General features: G+C 30.0%; 34 non-coding genes and 2 pseudogenes across 34 annotated transcripts; all 36 read right to left on the reverse strand.

Annotated features, from left to right (window-relative positions):
• Positions 1-161: 161 nt before the first annotated feature.
• Positions 162-253, reverse strand: LOC143189604 (U6atac minor spliceosomal RNA). Its single transcript, XR_013004038.1, has one exon. It is a non-coding gene; the product is annotated as a U6atac minor spliceosomal RNA (small nuclear RNA).
• A 311-nt stretch (positions 254-564) lies between these two features.
• LOC143189632 (U6atac minor spliceosomal RNA) lies at positions 565-656 on the reverse strand. The gene has a single exon (XR_013004066.1). It is a non-coding gene; the product is annotated as a U6atac minor spliceosomal RNA (small nuclear RNA).
• Positions 657-1216: 560 nt separating this feature from the next.
• LOC143189468 (U6atac minor spliceosomal RNA) lies at positions 1217-1308 on the reverse strand. Its single transcript, XR_013003910.1, has one exon. It is a non-coding gene; the product is annotated as a U6atac minor spliceosomal RNA (small nuclear RNA).
• Positions 1309-1619: 311 nt separating this feature from the next.
• LOC143189596 (U6atac minor spliceosomal RNA) lies at positions 1620-1711 on the reverse strand. The gene has a single exon (XR_013004031.1). It is a non-coding gene; the product is annotated as a U6atac minor spliceosomal RNA (small nuclear RNA).
• Positions 1712-2022: 311 nt separating this feature from the next.
• On the reverse strand, positions 2023-2114 carry LOC143189574 (U6atac minor spliceosomal RNA). The gene has a single exon (XR_013004010.1). It is a non-coding gene; the product is annotated as a U6atac minor spliceosomal RNA (small nuclear RNA).
• A 313-nt stretch (positions 2115-2427) lies between these two features.
• Positions 2428-2519, reverse strand: LOC143189469 (U6atac minor spliceosomal RNA). The gene has a single exon (XR_013003911.1). It is a non-coding gene; the product is annotated as a U6atac minor spliceosomal RNA (small nuclear RNA).
• Positions 2520-2832: 313 nt separating this feature from the next.
• On the reverse strand, positions 2833-2924 carry LOC143189575 (U6atac minor spliceosomal RNA). The gene has a single exon (XR_013004011.1). It is a non-coding gene; the product is annotated as a U6atac minor spliceosomal RNA (small nuclear RNA).
• A 308-nt stretch (positions 2925-3232) lies between these two features.
• Positions 3233-3324, reverse strand: LOC143189633 (U6atac minor spliceosomal RNA). Its single transcript, XR_013004067.1, has one exon. It is a non-coding gene; the product is annotated as a U6atac minor spliceosomal RNA (small nuclear RNA).
• Positions 3325-3883: 559 nt separating this feature from the next.
• LOC143189520 (U6atac minor spliceosomal RNA) lies at positions 3884-3975 on the reverse strand. The gene has a single exon (XR_013003960.1). It is a non-coding gene; the product is annotated as a U6atac minor spliceosomal RNA (small nuclear RNA).
• Positions 3976-4287: 312 nt separating this feature from the next.
• Positions 4288-4379, reverse strand: LOC143189470 (U6atac minor spliceosomal RNA). The gene has a single exon (XR_013003912.1). It is a non-coding gene; the product is annotated as a U6atac minor spliceosomal RNA (small nuclear RNA).
• Positions 4380-4692: 313 nt separating this feature from the next.
• Positions 4693-4784, reverse strand: LOC143189634 (U6atac minor spliceosomal RNA). The gene has a single exon (XR_013004068.1). It is a non-coding gene; the product is annotated as a U6atac minor spliceosomal RNA (small nuclear RNA).
• Positions 4785-5344: 560 nt separating this feature from the next.
• Positions 5345-5436, reverse strand: LOC143189471 (U6atac minor spliceosomal RNA). Its single transcript, XR_013003913.1, has one exon. It is a non-coding gene; the product is annotated as a U6atac minor spliceosomal RNA (small nuclear RNA).
• A 560-nt stretch (positions 5437-5996) lies between these two features.
• LOC143189548 (U6atac minor spliceosomal RNA) lies at positions 5997-6088 on the reverse strand. Its single transcript, XR_013003985.1, has one exon. It is a non-coding gene; the product is annotated as a U6atac minor spliceosomal RNA (small nuclear RNA).
• A 312-nt stretch (positions 6089-6400) lies between these two features.
• On the reverse strand, positions 6401-6492 carry LOC143189621 (U6atac minor spliceosomal RNA). The gene has a single exon (XR_013004055.1). It is a non-coding gene; the product is annotated as a U6atac minor spliceosomal RNA (small nuclear RNA).
• A 312-nt stretch (positions 6493-6804) lies between these two features.
• Positions 6805-6896, reverse strand: LOC143189549 (U6atac minor spliceosomal RNA). Its single transcript, XR_013003986.1, has one exon. It is a non-coding gene; the product is annotated as a U6atac minor spliceosomal RNA (small nuclear RNA).
• Positions 6897-7455: 559 nt separating this feature from the next.
• Positions 7456-7547, reverse strand: LOC143189597 (U6atac minor spliceosomal RNA). The gene has a single exon (XR_013004032.1). It is a non-coding gene; the product is annotated as a U6atac minor spliceosomal RNA (small nuclear RNA).
• Positions 7548-7858: 311 nt separating this feature from the next.
• LOC143189493 (U6atac minor spliceosomal RNA) lies at positions 7859-7950 on the reverse strand. Its single transcript, XR_013003935.1, has one exon. It is a non-coding gene; the product is annotated as a U6atac minor spliceosomal RNA (small nuclear RNA).
• A 559-nt stretch (positions 7951-8509) lies between these two features.
• LOC143189521 (U6atac minor spliceosomal RNA) lies at positions 8510-8601 on the reverse strand. The gene has a single exon (XR_013003961.1). It is a non-coding gene; the product is annotated as a U6atac minor spliceosomal RNA (small nuclear RNA).
• A 312-nt stretch (positions 8602-8913) lies between these two features.
• On the reverse strand, positions 8914-9010 carry LOC143189663 (uncharacterized; annotated as a pseudogene).
• A 310-nt stretch (positions 9011-9320) lies between these two features.
• On the reverse strand, positions 9321-9412 carry LOC143189664 (U6atac minor spliceosomal RNA). The gene has a single exon (XR_013004094.1). It is a non-coding gene; the product is annotated as a U6atac minor spliceosomal RNA (small nuclear RNA).
• A 313-nt stretch (positions 9413-9725) lies between these two features.
• LOC143189473 (U6atac minor spliceosomal RNA) lies at positions 9726-9817 on the reverse strand. The gene has a single exon (XR_013003915.1). It is a non-coding gene; the product is annotated as a U6atac minor spliceosomal RNA (small nuclear RNA).
• Positions 9818-10130: 313 nt separating this feature from the next.
• Positions 10131-10222, reverse strand: LOC143189576 (U6atac minor spliceosomal RNA). The gene has a single exon (XR_013004012.1). It is a non-coding gene; the product is annotated as a U6atac minor spliceosomal RNA (small nuclear RNA).
• Positions 10223-10530: 308 nt separating this feature from the next.
• Positions 10531-10611, reverse strand: LOC143189149 (uncharacterized; annotated as a pseudogene).
• Positions 10612-10774: 163 nt separating this feature from the next.
• On the reverse strand, positions 10775-10866 carry LOC143189647 (U6atac minor spliceosomal RNA). Its single transcript, XR_013004080.1, has one exon. It is a non-coding gene; the product is annotated as a U6atac minor spliceosomal RNA (small nuclear RNA).
• Positions 10867-11177: 311 nt separating this feature from the next.
• On the reverse strand, positions 11178-11269 carry LOC143189474 (U6atac minor spliceosomal RNA). The gene has a single exon (XR_013003916.1). It is a non-coding gene; the product is annotated as a U6atac minor spliceosomal RNA (small nuclear RNA).
• Positions 11270-11582: 313 nt separating this feature from the next.
• On the reverse strand, positions 11583-11674 carry LOC143189494 (U6atac minor spliceosomal RNA). The gene has a single exon (XR_013003936.1). It is a non-coding gene; the product is annotated as a U6atac minor spliceosomal RNA (small nuclear RNA).
• A 559-nt stretch (positions 11675-12233) lies between these two features.
• On the reverse strand, positions 12234-12325 carry LOC143189522 (U6atac minor spliceosomal RNA). The gene has a single exon (XR_013003962.1). It is a non-coding gene; the product is annotated as a U6atac minor spliceosomal RNA (small nuclear RNA).
• Positions 12326-12621: 296 nt separating this feature from the next.
• LOC143189475 (U6atac minor spliceosomal RNA) lies at positions 12622-12713 on the reverse strand. Its single transcript, XR_013003917.1, has one exon. It is a non-coding gene; the product is annotated as a U6atac minor spliceosomal RNA (small nuclear RNA).
• Positions 12714-13024: 311 nt separating this feature from the next.
• On the reverse strand, positions 13025-13116 carry LOC143189476 (U6atac minor spliceosomal RNA). The gene has a single exon (XR_013003918.1). It is a non-coding gene; the product is annotated as a U6atac minor spliceosomal RNA (small nuclear RNA).
• A 313-nt stretch (positions 13117-13429) lies between these two features.
• Positions 13430-13521, reverse strand: LOC143189635 (U6atac minor spliceosomal RNA). Its single transcript, XR_013004069.1, has one exon. It is a non-coding gene; the product is annotated as a U6atac minor spliceosomal RNA (small nuclear RNA).
• Positions 13522-14081: 560 nt separating this feature from the next.
• LOC143189550 (U6atac minor spliceosomal RNA) lies at positions 14082-14173 on the reverse strand. Its single transcript, XR_013003987.1, has one exon. It is a non-coding gene; the product is annotated as a U6atac minor spliceosomal RNA (small nuclear RNA).
• Positions 14174-14732: 559 nt separating this feature from the next.
• LOC143189523 (U6atac minor spliceosomal RNA) lies at positions 14733-14824 on the reverse strand. The gene has a single exon (XR_013003963.1). It is a non-coding gene; the product is annotated as a U6atac minor spliceosomal RNA (small nuclear RNA).
• A 312-nt stretch (positions 14825-15136) lies between these two features.
• On the reverse strand, positions 15137-15228 carry LOC143189661 (U6atac minor spliceosomal RNA). The gene has a single exon (XR_013004093.1). It is a non-coding gene; the product is annotated as a U6atac minor spliceosomal RNA (small nuclear RNA).
• A 311-nt stretch (positions 15229-15539) lies between these two features.
• LOC143189610 (U6atac minor spliceosomal RNA) lies at positions 15540-15631 on the reverse strand. Its single transcript, XR_013004044.1, has one exon. It is a non-coding gene; the product is annotated as a U6atac minor spliceosomal RNA (small nuclear RNA).
• A 312-nt stretch (positions 15632-15943) lies between these two features.
• Positions 15944-16035, reverse strand: LOC143189551 (U6atac minor spliceosomal RNA). The gene has a single exon (XR_013003988.1). It is a non-coding gene; the product is annotated as a U6atac minor spliceosomal RNA (small nuclear RNA).
• A 313-nt stretch (positions 16036-16348) lies between these two features.
• LOC143189497 (U6atac minor spliceosomal RNA) lies at positions 16349-16440 on the reverse strand. The gene has a single exon (XR_013003938.1). It is a non-coding gene; the product is annotated as a U6atac minor spliceosomal RNA (small nuclear RNA).
• Between the last annotated feature and the right edge of the window lie 147 nt (positions 16441-16587).

Here is a 16587-nt window from a genome sequence, read left to right on the forward strand (position 1 = left end):
TTAAAACATTTTCTTTGGTCGTATAAAATCCTAATTTAAGAACAAAACACAAATAAACATGTATGCATTTAAGGTGGTTACTGTGAAAATTAAATATAACCCCGCAGAATATATTAAATATCACATATATGATTACCAATCATGTACACATACCATGTACAAAAAAAATGTTGCTTACGTGTGCCTTAAGCAATATATGTGTATTCCATCCTTGTCTAGGGGAGTGTTAACCGTCTCTCCTTTCATACAACACAGTTATTAAGTGATAGAACCAGTATACATAATTAACTTGTTTCGAAATAACCAAGTAATTTGTTATAAACAGTAGCGCTTCTATTGAAAATTAGTCAAGTGAGCAAACCTTAAACGAAATTAGAACCAGTTACAATAATAAGAACAATACCTAAAATGAAAGTACAATCTAAAAATAATCCAAATTTATGAACAAAAAACAAATCAACATGTACGCATTTAAGGTGGTTACTGTGAAAATTAAATATAAGCCCGCAGAATATATTAAATATCACATATATGATTACCAATCATGTACACATACTATAGACAAAAAAAATGTTGCTTAAGTGTGCCTTAAGCAATATATGTGTATTCCATCCTTCTCTAGGGAAGTGCTAACCATCTCTCCTTTTATACAACACAGTTATTATAGCGATAGAACCAGTATATATAGTTAACTTGTTTGGAAATAACCAAGTAATTTCTTATAAATAGTAGCGCCCTCTATTGAAAATTAGTCAAGTGAGCAAACCTTAAACGAAATTAGAACCAGTGACAATAATAAGAACAATATCTAAAATGAAAGTACACCCTAAAAATAATTCATACATTGCCCCTCATGATTTTTCCGAGAAGTACGAATGTGAGTGTATGTGAGTAAACCCGTGTTAATAGAGAGGAGACATTACAATTAAATGAATGCAGTTAAATCGTTATCATACAATATGTAGCAGATAACTTATACGACAAAACGCCTATATAACAAAAACCACAATTCTAGAATGAAAGTAGCATAAAGCTACCGACAGAATATAACCCTTTAAAACATTTTCTTTGGTCGTATAAAATCCTAATTTAAGAACAAAACACAAATCAACATGTATGCATTTAAGTTGGTTACTGTGAAAATTAAATATAACACCGCAGAATATATTAAATATCACATATATGATTACCAATCATGTACACATACTATATACAAAAAAAAATGTTGCTTAAGTGTGCCTTAAGCAATATATGTGTATTCCATCCTTGTCTAGGGGAGTGCTAACCGTCTCTCCTTTCATACAACACAGTTATTATAGTGATAGAACTAGTATATATAGTTAACTTGTTTCGAAATAACGAAGTAATTTCTTATAAATATTAGCGCCCTCTATTGAAAATTAGTCAAGTGAGCAAACCTTAAACGAAATTAGAACCAGTGACAATAATAAGAACAATATCTAAAATGAAAGTACACCCTAAAAATAATCCAAATTTACGAACAAAAAAAATCAAAATGTATGCATTTAGGGTGGTTACTGTGAAAATTAAATATAACCCCGCAGAATATATTAAATATCACATATATGATTACCAATCATGTACACATACCATGTACAAAAAAAATGTTGCTTAAGTGTGCCTTAAGCAATATATGTGTATTCCATCCTTGTCTAGGGGAGTGTTAACCGTCTCTCCTTTCATACAACACAGTTATTAAGTGATAGAACCAGTATACATAATTAACTTGTTTCGAAATAACCAAGTAATTTGTTATAAACAGTAGCGCTTCTATTGAAAATTAGTCAAGTGAGCAAACCTTAAACGAAATTAGAACCAGTTACAATAATAAGTACAATACCTAAAATGAAAGTACACCCTAAAAATAATCCAAATTTAAGAACAAAAAGCAAATCAATATGTATGCATTTAAGGTGGTTACTGTGAAAATTAAATATAACACCGCAGAATATATCAAATATCACATATATGATTACCAATCATGTACACATACTATATACAAAAAAAATGTTACTTAAGTGTGCCTTAAGCAATATATGTGTATTCCATCCTTGTCTAGGGGAGTGCTAACCGTCTCTCCTTTCATACAACACAGTTATTATAGTGATAGAACCAGTATATATAATTAACTTGTTTCGAAATAACCAAGTAATTTCTTATAAATAGTAGCGCCCTCTATTGAAAATTAGTCAAGTGAGCAAACCTTAAACGAAATTAGAATCAGTTACAATAATAAGAACAATACCTAAAATGAAAGTACACCCTAAAAATAATCCAAATTTAAGAACAAAAAGCAAATCAATATGTATGCATTTAAGGTGGTTACTGTGAAAATTAAATATAACACCGCAGAATATATCAAATATCACATATATGATTACCAATCATGTACACATACTATATACAAAAAAAATGTTGCTTAAGTGTGCCTTAAGCAATATATGTGTATTCCATCCTTGTCTAGGGGAGTGCTAACCGTCTCTCCTTTCATACAACACAGTTAATATAGTGATAGAACCAGTATATATAGTTAACTTGTTTCAAAATAATCAAGTAATTTCTTATAAATAGTAGCGCCCTCTATTGAAAATTAGTCAAGTGAGCCAACCTTAAACGAAATTAGAACCAGTGACAATAATAAGAACAATATCTAAAATGAAAGTACACCCTAAAAATAATCCAAATTTAAGAACAAAAAGCAAATCAATATGTACGCATTTAAGGTGGTTACTGTGAAAATTAAATATAACACCGCAGAATATATCAAATATCACATATATGATTACCAATCATGTACACATACTATATACAAAAAAAATGTTACTTAAGTGTGCCTTAAGCAATATATGTGTATTCCATCCTTGTCTAGGGGAGTGCTAACCGTCTCTCCTTTCATACAACACAGTTATTATAGTGATAGAACCAGTATATATAATTAACTTGTTTCGAAATAACCAAGTAATTTCTTATAAATAGTAGCGCCCTCTATTAAAAATTAGTCAAGTGAGCAAACCTTAAACGAAATTAGAACCAGTGACAATAATAAGAACAATACCTAAAATGAAAGTACACCCTAAAAATAATCCAAATTTAAGAACAAAAATCAATATGTATGCATTTAAGGTGGTTACTGTGAAAATTAAATATAAGCCCGCAGAATATATTAAATAACACATATATGATTACCAATCATGTACACATACTATAGACAAAAAAAATGTTGCTTAAGTGTGCCTTAAGCAATATATGTGTATTCCATCCTTCTCTAGGGAAGTGCTAACCATCTCTCCTTTTATACAACACAGTTATTATAGCGATAGAACCAGTATATATAGTTAACTTGTTTGGAAATAACCAAGTAATTTCTTATAAATAGTAGCGCCCTCTATTAAAAATTAGTCAAGTGAGCAAACCTTAAACGAAATTAGAACCAGTGACAATAATAAGAACAATATCTAAAATGAAAGTACACTCTAAAAGTAATTCATACATTGTCCCTCATGATTTTTCCGAGAAGTACGAATGTGAGTGTATGTGAGTAAACCCGTGTTAATAGCGAGGAGACATTACAATTAAATGAATGCAGTTAAATCGTTATCATACAATATGTAGCAGATAACTTATACAACAAAACGCCTATATAACAAAAACCACAATTCTCGAATGAAAGTAGCATAAAGCTACCGACAGAATATAACCCTTTAAAACATTTTCTTTGGTCGTATAAAATCCTAATTTAAGAACAAAACACAAATCAACATGTATGCATTTAAGGTGGTTACTGTGAAAATTAAATATAACACCGCAGAATATATTAAATATCACATATATGATTACCAATCATGTACACATACTATATACAAAAAAAATGCTGCTTAAGTGTGCCTTAAGCAATATATGTGTATTCCATCCTTGTCTAGGGGAGTGCTAACCGTCTCTCCTTTCATACAACACAGTTATTATAGTGATAGAACCAGTATATATAGTTAACTTGTTTCGAAATAACCAAGTAATTTCTTATAAATATTAGCGCCCTCTATTGAAAATTAGTCAAGTGAGCAAACTTTAAACGAAATTAGAACCAGTGACAATAATAAGAACAATATCTAAAATGAAAGTACACCCTAAAAATAATCCAAATTTACGAACAAAAACAAATCAAAATGTATGCATTTAAGGTGGTTACTGTGAAAATTAAATATAACACCGCAGAATATATCAAATATCACATATATGATTACCAATCATGTACACATACTATATACAAAAAAAATGTTGCTTAAGTGTGCCTTAAGCAATATATGTGTATTCCATCCTTGTCTAGGGGAGTGCTAACCGTCTCTCCTTTCATACAACACAGTTATTATAGTGATAGAACCAGTATATATAGTTAACTTGTTTCAAAATAATCAAGTAATTTCTTATAAATAGTAGCGCCCTCTATTGAAAATTAGTCAAGTGAGCCAACCTTAAACGAAATTAGAACCAGTGACAATAATAAGAACAATATCTAAAATGAAAGTACACCTTAAAAATAATCCAAATTTATGAACAAAAAACAAATCAAAATGTATGCATTTAAGGTGGTTACTGTGAAAATTAAATATAAGCCCGCAGAATATATTAAATAACACATATATGATTACCAATCATGTACACATACTATAGACAAAAAAAATGTTGCTTAAGTGTGCCTTAAGCAATATATGTGTATTCCATCCTTCTCTAGGGAAGTGCTAACCATCTCTCCTTTTATACAACACAGTTATTATAGCGATAGAACCAGTATATATAGTTAACTTGTTTGGAAATAACCAAGTAATTTCTTATAAATAGTAGCGCCCTCTATTAAAAATTAGTCAAGTGAGCAAACCTTAAACGAAATTAGAACCAGTGACAATAATAAGAACAATATCTAAAATGAAAGTACACTCTAAAAGTTATTCATACATTGTCCCTCATGATTTTTCCGAGAAGTACGAATGTGAGTGTATGTGAGTAAACCCGTGTTAATAGAGAGGAGACATTACAATTAAATGAATGCAGTTAAATCGTTATCATACAATATGTAGCAGATAGCTTATACAACAAAACGCCTATATACCAAAAACCACAATTCTCGAATGAAAGTAGCATAAAGCTACCGACAGAATATAACCCTTTAAAACATTTTCTTTGGTCGTATAAAATCCTAATTTAAGAACAAAACACAAATCAACATGTATGCATTTAAGGTGGTTACTGTGAAAATTAAATATAACACCGCAGAATATATTAAATAGCACATATATGATTACCAATCATGTACACATACTATATACAAAAAAAAATGTTGCTTAAGTGTGCCTTAAGCAATATATGTGTATTCCATCCTTGTCTAGGGGAGTGCTAACCGTCTCTCCTTTCATACAACACAGTTATTATAGTGATAGAACCTGTATATATAGTTAAATTGTTTCGAAATAACCAAGTAATTTCTTATAAACAGTAGCCCCCTCTATTGAAAATTAGTCAAGTGAGTAAACCTTAAACGAAATTAGAACCAGTGACAATAATAAGAACAATATCTAAAATGAAAGTACACTCTAAAAATAATTCATACATTGTCCCTCATGATTTTTCCGAGAAGTACGAATGTGAGTGTATGTGAGTAAACCCGTGTTAATAGAGAGGAGACATTACAATTAAATGAATGCAGTTAAATCGTTATCATAAAATATGTAGCAGATAACTTATACGACAAAACGCCTATATAACAAAAACCACAATTCTAGAATGAAAGTAGCATAAAGCTACCGACAGAATATAACCCTTTAAAACATTTTCTTTGGTCGTATAAAATCCTAATTTAAGAACAAAACACAAATAAACATGTATGCATTTAAGGTGGTTACTGTGAAAATTAAATATAACACCGCAGAATATATTAAATATCACATAAATGATTACCAATCATGTACACATACTATATACAAAAAAAAATGCTGCTTAAGTGTGCCTTAAGCAATATATGTGTATTCCATCCTTGTCTAGGGGAGTGCTAACCGTCTCTCCTTTCATACAACACAGTTATTATAGTGATAGAACTAGTATATATAGTTAACTTGTTTCGAAATAACGAAGTAATTTCTTATAAATATTAGCGCCCTCTATTGAAAATTAGTCAAGTGAGCAAACCTTAAACGAAATTAGAACCAGTGACAATAATAAGAACAATATCTAAAATGAAAGTACACCCTAAAAATAATCCAAATTTACGAACAAAAACAAATCAAAATGTATGCATTTAAGGTGGTTACTGTGAAAATTAAATATAACCCCGCAGAATATATTAAATATCACATATATGATTACCAATCATGTACACATACCATGTACAAAAAAAATGTTGCTTAATTGTGCCTTAAGCAATATATGTGTATTCCATCCTTGTCTAGTGGAGTGCTAACCGTCTCTCCTTTCATACAACACAGTTATTAAGTGATAGAACCAGTATACATAATTAACTTGTTTCGAAATAACCAAGTAATTTGTTATAAACAGTAGCGCTTCTATTGAAAATTAGTCAAGTGAGCAAACCTTAAACGAAATTAGAACCAGTTACAATAATAAGTACAATACCTAAAATGAAAGTACACCCTAAAAATTATCCAAATTTAAGAACAAAAAACAAATCAACATGTACGCATTTAAGGTGGTTACTGTGAAAATTAAATATAAGCCCGCAGAATATATTAAATATCACATATATGATTACCAATCATGTACACATACTATAGACAAAAAAAAATGCTGCTTAAGTGTGCCTTAAGCAATATATGTGTATTCCATCCTTGTCTAGGGGAGTGCTAACCGTCTCTCCTTTCATACAACACAGTTATTATAGTGATAGAACCTGTATATATAGTTAAATTGTTTCGAAATAACCAAGTAATTTCTTATAAACAGTAGCCCCCTCTATTGAAAATTAGTCAAGTGAGTAAACCTTAAACGAAATTAGAACCAGTGACAATAATAAGAACAATATCTAAAATGAAAGTACACTCTAAAAATAATTCATACATTGGCCCTCATGATTTTTCCGAGAAGTACGAATGTGAGTGTATGTGAGTAAACCCGTGTTAATAGAGAGGAGACATTACAATTAAATGAATGCAGTTAAATCGTTATCATAAAATATGTAGCAGATAACTTATACGACAAAACGCCTATATAACAAAAACCACAATTCTAGAATGAAAGTAGCATAAAGCTACCGACAGAATATAACCCTTTAAAACATTTTCTTTGGTCGTATAAAATCCTAATTTAAGAACAAAACACAAATGAACATGTATGCATTTAAGGTGGTTACTGTGAAAATTAAATATAACCCCGCAGAATATATTAAATATCACATATATGATTACCAATCATGTACACATACCATGTACAAAAAAAATGTTGCTTAAGTGTGCCTTAAGCAATATATGTGTATTCCATCCTTGTCTAGGGGAGTGTTAACCGTCTCTCCTTTCATACAACACAGTTATTAAGTGATAGAACCAGTATACATAATTAACTTGTTTCGAAATAACCAAGTAATTTGTTATAAACAGTAGCGCTTCTATTGAAAATTAGTCAAGTGAGCAAACCTTAAACGAAATTAGAACCAGTTACAATAATAAGTACAATACCTAAAATGAAAGTACACCCTAAAAATAATCCAAATTTAAGAACAAAAAACAAATCAACATGTACGCATTTAAGGTGGTTACTGTGAAAATTAAATATAAGCCCGCAGAATATATTAAATATCACATATATGATTACCAATCATGTACACATACTATAGATAAAAAAAATGTTGCTTAAGTGTGCCTTAAGCAATATATGTGTATTCCATCCTTGTCTAGGGAAGTGCTAACCATCTCTCCTTTCATACAACACAGTTATTATAGCGATAGAACCAGTATATATAGTTAACTTGTTTGGAAATAACCAAGTAATTTCTTATAAATAGTAGCGCCCTCTATTAAAAATTAGTCAAGTGAGCAAACCTTAAACGAAATTAGAACCAGTGACAATAATAAGAACAATATCTAAAATGAAAGTACACTCTAAAAGTAATTCATACATTGTCCCTCATGATTTTTCCGAGAAGTACGAATGTGAGTGTATGTGAGTAAACCCGTGTTAATAGAGAGGAGACATTACAATTAAATGAATGCAGTTAAATCGTTATCATAAAATATGTAGCAGATAACTTATACAACAAAACGCCTATATCACAAAAACCACAATTCTAGAATGAAAGTAGCATAAAGCTACCGACAGAATATAACCCTTTAAAACATTTTCTTTGGTCGTACAAAATCCTAATTTAAGAACAAAACACAAATCAACATGTATGCATTTAAGGTGGTTACTGTGAAAATTAAATATAACACCGCAGAATATATTAAATAGCACATATATGATTACCAATCATGTACACATACTATATACAAAAAAAATGCTGCTTAAGTGTGCCTTAAGCAATATATGTGTATTCCATCCTTGTCTAGGGGAGTGCTAACCGTCTCTCCTTTCATACAACACAGTTATTATAGTGATAGAACCTGTATATATAGTTAAATTGTTTCGAAATAACCAAGTAATTTCTTATAAATATTAGCGCCCTCTATTGAAAATTAGTCAAGTGAGCAAACCTTAAACGAAATTAGAACCAGTGACAATAATAAGAACAATATCTAAAATGAAAGTACACCCTAAAAATAATCCAAATTTACGAACAAAAACAAATCAAAATGTATGCATTTAAGGTGGTTACTGTGAAAATTAAATATAACCCCGCAGAATATATTAAATATCACATATATGATTACCAATCATGTACACATACCATGTACAAAAAAAATGTTGCTTAAGTGTGCCTTGCTATATGCAATATATGTGTATTCCATCCTTGTCTAGGGGAGTGCTAACCGTCTCTCCTTTCATACAACACAGTTATTAAGTGATAGAACCAGTATATATAATTAACTTGTTTCGAAATAACCAAGTAATTTGTTATAAACAGTAGCGCTTCTATTGAAAATTAGTCAAGTGAGCAAACCTTAAACGAAATTAGAACCAGTTACAATAATAAGTACAATACCTAAAATGAAAGTACACCCTAAAAATAATCCAAATTTACGAACAAAAACAAATCAAAATGTATGCATTTAAGGTGGTTACTGTGAAAATTAAATATAACACCGCAGAATATATCAAATATCACATATATGATTACCAATCATGTACACATACTATATACAAAAAAAATGTTACTTAAGTGTGCCTTAAGCAATATATGTGTATTCCATCCTTGTCTAGGGGAGTGCTAACCGTCTCTCCTTCAATACAACACAGTTATTATAGTGATAGAACCAGTATATATAATTAACTTGTTTCGAAATAACCAAGTAATTTCTTATAAATAGTAGCGCCCTCTATTGAAAATTAGTCAAGTGAGCAAACCTTAAACGAAATTAGAATCAGTTACAATAATAAGAACAATACCTAAAATGAAAGTACACCCTAAAAATAATCCAAATTTAAGAACAAAAAGCAAATCAATATGTATGCATTTAAGGTGGTTACTGTGAAAATTAAATATAACACCGCAGAATATATCAAATATCACATATATGATTACCAATCATGTACACATACTATATACAAAAAAAATGTTGCTTAAGTGTGCCTTAAGCAATATATGTGTATTCCATCCTTGTCTAGGGGAGTGCTAACCGTCTCTCCTTTCATACAACACAGTTATTATAGTGATAGAACCAGTATATATAGTTAACTTGTTTCAAAATAATCAAGTAATTTCTTATAAATAGTAGCGCCCTCTATTGAAAATTAGTCAAGTGAGCCAACCTTAAACGAAATTAGAACCAGTGACAATAATAAGAACAATATCTAAAATGAAAGTACACCCTAAAAATAATCCAAATTTAAGAACAAAAAGCAAATCAATATGTACGCATTTAAGGTGGTTACTGTGAAAATTAAATATAACACCGCAGAATATATCAAATATCACATATATGATTACCAATCATGTACACATACTATATACAAAAAAAATGTTACTTAAGTGTGCCTTAAGCAATATATGTGTATTCCATCCTTGTCTAGGGGAGTGCTAACCGTCTCTCCTTTCATACAACACAGTTATTATAGTGATAGAACCAGTATATATAATTAACTTGTTTCGAAATAACCAAGTAATTTCTTATAAATAGTAGCGCCCTCTATTAAAAATTAGTCAAGTGAGCAAACCTTAAACGAAATTAGAACCAGTGACAATAATAAGAACAATACCTAAAATGAAAGTACACCCTAAAAATAATCCAAATTTAAGAACAAAAATCAATATGTATGCATTTAAGGTGGTTACTGTGAAAATTAAATATAAGCCCGCAGAATATATTAAATAACACATATATGATTACCAATCATGTACACATACTATAGACAAAAAAAATGTTGCTTAAGTGTGCCTTAAGCAATATATGTGTATTCCATCCTTCTCTAGGGAAGTGACAATAATAAGAACAATATCTAAAATGAAAGTACACCCTAAAAATAATCCAAATTTACGAACAAAAACAAATCAAAATGTATGCATTTAAGGTGGTTACTGTGAAAATTAAATATAACCCCGCAGAATATATTAAATATCACATATATGATTACCAATCATGTACACATACCATGTACAAAAAAAATGTTGCTTAAGTGTGCCTTAAGCAATATATGTGTATTCCATCCCTGTCTAGGGGAGTGTTAACCGTCTCTCCTTTCATACAACACAGTTATTAAGTGATAGAACCAGTATACATAATTAACTTGTTTCGAAATAACCAAGTAATTTGTTATAAACAGTAGCGCTTCTATTGAAAATTAGTCAAGTGAGCAAATCTTAAACGAAATTAGAACCAGTTACAATAATAAGTACAATACCTAAAATGAAAGTACACCCTAAAAATAATCCAAATTTAAGAACAAAAAACAAATCAACATGTACGCATTTAAGGTGGTTACTGTGAAAATTAAATATAACACCGCAGAATATATCAAATATCACATATATGATTACCAATCATGTACACATACTATATACAAAAAAAATGTTGCTTAAGTGTGCCTTAAGCAATATATGTGTATTCCATCCTTGTCTAGGGGAGTGCTAACCGTCTCTCCTTTCATACAACACAGTTATTATAGTGATAGAACCAGTATATATAGTTAACTTGTTTCAAAATAACCAAGTAATTTCTTATAAATAGTAGCGCCCTCTATTGAAAATTAGTCAAGTGAGCCAACCTTAAACGAAATTAGAACCAGTGACAATAATAAGAACAATATCTAAAATGAAAGTACACCTTAAAAATAATCCAAATTTATGAACAAAAAACAAATCAAAATGTATGCATTTAAGGTGGTTACTGTGAAAATTAAATATAAGCCCGCAGAATATATTAAATATCACATATATGATTACCAATCATGTACACATACTATAGACAAAAAAAATGTTGCTTAAGTGTGCCTTAAGCAATATATGTGTATTCCATCCTTGTCTAGGGAAGTGCTAACCATCTCTCCTTTCATACAACACAGTTATTATAGCGATAGAACCAGTATATATAGTTAACTTGTTTGGAAATAACCAAGTAATTTCTTATAAATAGTAGCGCCCTCTATTAAAAATTAGTCAAGTGAGCAAACCTTAAACGAAATTAGAACCAGTGACAATAATAAGAACAATATCTAAAATGAAAGTACACTCTAAAAGTAATTCATACATTGTCCCTCATGATTTTTCCGAGAAGTACGAATGTGAGTGTATGTGAGTAAACCCGTGTTAATAGAGAGGAGACATTACAATTAAATGAATGCAGTTAAATCGTTATCATAAAATATGTAGCAGATAACTTATACAACAAAACGCCTATATAACAAAAACCACAATTCTCGAATGAAAGTAGCATAAAGCTACCGACAGAATATAACCCTTTAAAACATTTTCTTTGGTCGTACAAAATCCTAATTTAAGAACAAAACACAAATCAACATGTATGCATTTAAGGTGGTTACTGTGAAAATTAAATATAACACCGCAGAATATATTAAATAGCACATATATGATTACCAATCATGTACACATACTATATACAAAAAAAATGCTGCTTAAGTGTGCCTTAAGCAATATATGTGTATTCCATCCTTGTCTAGGGGAGTGCTAACCGTCTCTCCTTTCATACAACACAGTTATTATAGTGATATTAAATTGTTTCGAAATAACCAAGTAATTTCTTATAAATATTAGCGCCCTCTATTGAAAATTAGTCAAGTGAGCAAACCTTAAACGAAATTAGAACCAGTGACAATAATAAGAACAATATCTAAAATGAAAGTACACCCTAAAAATAATCCAAATTTACGAACAAAAACAAATCAAAATGTATGCATTTAAGGTGGTTACTGTGAAAATTAAATATAACCCCGCAGAATATATTAAATATCACATATATGATTACCAATCATGTACACATACCATGTACAAAAAAAATGTTGCTTAAGTGTGCCTTAAGCAATATATGTGTATTCCATCCTTGTCTAGGGGAGTGCTAACCGTCTCTCCTTTCATACAACACAGTTATTAAGTGATAGAACCAGTATATATAATTAACTTGTTTCGAAATAACCAAGTAATTTGTTATAAACAGTAGCGCTTCTATTGAAAATTAGTCAAGTGAGCAAACCTTAAACGAAATTAGAACCAGTTACAATAATAAGTACAATACCTAAAATGAAAGTACACCCTAAAAATAATCCAAATTTAAGAACAAAAAACAAATCAACATGTACGCATTTAAGGTGGTTACTGTGAAAATTAAATATAACACCGCAGAATATATCAAATATCACATATATGATTACCAATCATGTACACATACTATATACAAAAAAAATGTTGCTTAAGTGTGCCTTAAGCAATATATGTGTATTCCATCCTTGTCTAGGGGAGTGCTAACCGTCTCTCCTTTCATACAACACAGTTATTATAGTGATAGAACCAGTATATATAATTAACTTGTTTCGAAATAACCAAGTAATTTCTTATAAATAGTAGCGCCATCTATTAAAAATTAGTCAAGTGAGCAAACCTTAAACGAAATTAGAACCAGTGACAATAATAAGAACAATACCTAAAATGAAAGTACACCCTAAAAATAATCCAAATTTAAGAACAAAAAGCAAATCAAAATGTATGCATTTAAGGTGGTTACTGTGAAAATTAAATATAACACCGCAGAATATATCAAATATCACATATATGATTACCAATCATGTACACATACTATATACAAAAAAAATGTTGCTTAAGTGTGCCTTAAGCAATATATGTGTATTCCATCCTTCTCTAGGGAAGTGCTAACCATCTCTCCTTTTATACAACACAGTTATTATAGCGATAGAACCAGTATATATAGTTAACTTGTTTGGAAATAACCAAGTAATTTCTTATAAATAGTAGCGCCCTCTATTAAAAATTAGTCAAGTGAGCAAACCTTAAACGAAATTAGAACCAGTGACAATAATAAGAACAATATCTAAAATGAAAGTACACTCTAAAAGTAATTCATACATTGTCCCTCATGATTTTTCCGAGAAGTACGAATGTGAGTGTATGTAAGTAAACCCGTGTTAATAGAGAGGAGACATTACAATTAAATGAATGCAGTTAAATCGTTATCATACAATATGTAGCAGATAACTTATACAACAAAACGCCTATATAACAAAAACCACAATTCTCGAATGAAAGTAGCATAAAGCTACCGACAGAATATAACCCTTTAAAACATTTTCTTTGGTCGTATAAAATCCTAATTTAAGAACAAAACACAAATCAACATGTATGCATTTAAGGTGGTTACTGTGAAAATTAAATATAACACCGCAGAATATATTAAATAGCACATATATGATTACCAATCATGTACACATACTATATACAAAAAAAAATGCTGCTTAAGTGTGCCTTAAGCAATATATGTGTATTCCATCCTTGTCTAGGGGAGTGCTAACCGTCTCTCCTTTCATACAACACAGTTATTATAGTGATAGAACCTGTATATATAGTTAAATTGTTTGGAAATAACCAAGTAATTTCTTATAAATAGTAGCGCCCTCTATTAAAAATTAGTCAAGTGAGCAAACCTTAAACGAAATTAGAACCAGTGACAATAATAAGAACAATATCTAAAATGAAAGTACACTCTAAAAGTAATTCATACATTGTCCCTCATGATTTTTCCGAGAAGTACGAATGTGAGTGTATGTGAGTAAACCCGTGTTAATAGAGAGGAGACATTACAATTAAATGAATGCAGTTAAATCGTTATCATAAAATATGTAGCAGATAACTTATACGACAAAACGCCTATATAACAAAAACCACAATTCTAGAATGAAAGTAGCATAAAGCTACCGACAGAATATAACCCTTTAAAACATTTTCTTTGGTCGTATAAAATCCTAATTTAAGAACAAAACACAAATAAACATGTATGCATTTAAGGTGGTTACTGTGAAAATTAAATATAACACCGCAGAATATATTAAATATCACATATATGATTACCAATCATGTACACATACTATATACAAAAAAAATGCTGCTTAAGTGTGCCTTAAGCAATATATGTGTATTCCATCCTTGTCTAGGGGAGTGCTAACCGTCTCTCCTTTCATACAACACAGTTATTATAGTGATAGAACTAGTATATATAGTTAACTTGTTTCGAAATAACGAAGTAATTTCTTATAAATATTAGCGCCCTCTATTGAAAATTAGTCAAGTGAGCAAACCTTAAACGAAATTAGAACCAGTGACAATAATAAGAACAATATCTAAAATGAAAGTACACCCTAAAAATAATCCAAATTTACGAACAAAAACAAATCAAAATGTATGCATTTAAGGTGGTTACTGTGAAAATTAAATATAACCCCGCAGAATATATTAAATATCACATATATGAGTACCAATCATGTACACATACCATGTACAAAAAAAATGTTGCTTAAGTGTGCCTTAAGCAATATATGTGTATTTCATCCTTGTCTAGTGGAGTGCTAACCGTCTCTCCTTTCATACAACACAGTTATTAAGTGATAGAACCAGTATACATAATTAACTTGTTTCGAAATAACCAAGTAATTTGTTATAAACAGTAGAGCTTCTATTGAAAATTAATCAAGTGAGCAAACCTTAAACGAAATTAGAACCAGTTACAATAATAAGTACAATACCTAAAATGAAAGTACACCCTAAAAATAATCCAAATTTAAGAACAAAAAACAAATCAACATGTACGCATTTAAGGTGGTTACTGTGAAAATTAAATATAACCCCGCAGAATATATTAAATATCACATATATGAGTACCAATCATGTACACATACCATGTACAAAAAAAATGTTGCTTAAGTGTGCCTTAAGCAATATATGTGTATTCCATCCTTGTCTAGTGGAGTGCTAACCGTCTCTCCTTTCATACAACACAGTTATTAAGTGATAGAACCAGTATACATAATTAACTTGTTTCGAAATAACCAAGTAATTTGTTATAAACAGTAGCGCTTCTATTGAAAATTAATCAAGTGAGCAAACCTTAAACGAAATTAGAACCAGTTACAATAATAAGTACAATACCTAAAATGAAAGTACACCCTAAAAATAATCCAAATTTAAGAACAAAAAACAAATCAACATGTACGCATTTAAGGTGGTTACTGTGAAAATTAAATATAAGCCCGCAGAATATATTAAATATCACATATATGATTACCAATCATGTACACATACTATAGACAAAAAAAAATGCTGCTTAAGTGTGCCTTAAGCAATATATGTGTATTCCATCCTTGTCTAGGGGAGTGCTAACCGTCTCTCCTTTCATACAACACAGTTATTATAGTGATAGAACCAGTATATATAGTTAACTTGTTTCAAAATAACCAAGTAATTTCTTATAAATAGTAGCGCCCTCTATTGAAAATTAGTCAAGTGAGCCAACCTTAAACGAAATTAGAACCAGTGACAATAATAAGAACAATATCTAAAATGAAAGTACACCTTAAAAATAATCCAAATTTATGAACAAAAAACAAATCAAAATGTATGCATTTAAGGTGGTTACTGTGAAAATTAAATATAAGCCCGCAGAATATATTAAATATCACATATATGATTACCAATCATGTACACATACTATAGACAAAAAAAATGTTGCTTAAGTGTGCCTTAAGCAATATATGTGTATTCCATCCTTGTCTAGGGAAGTGCTAACCATCTCTCCTTTCATACAACACAGTTATTATAGCGATAGAACCAGTATATATAGTTAACTTGTTTGGAAATAACCAAGTAATTTCTTATAAATAGTAGCGCCCTCTATTAAAAATTAGTCAAGTGAGCAAACCTTAAACGAAATTAGAACCAGTGACAATAATAAGAAC

The sequence above is a fragment of the Rhynchophorus ferrugineus genome, unplaced genomic scaffold (assembly GCF_030347505.1).
Source record: "Rhynchophorus ferrugineus isolate W39M unplaced genomic scaffold, kcgeb_rfMv2 rfM1, whole genome shotgun sequence".
Classification (NCBI taxonomy): Eukaryota; Metazoa; Arthropoda; class Insecta; order Coleoptera; family Curculionidae; genus Rhynchophorus; species Rhynchophorus ferrugineus.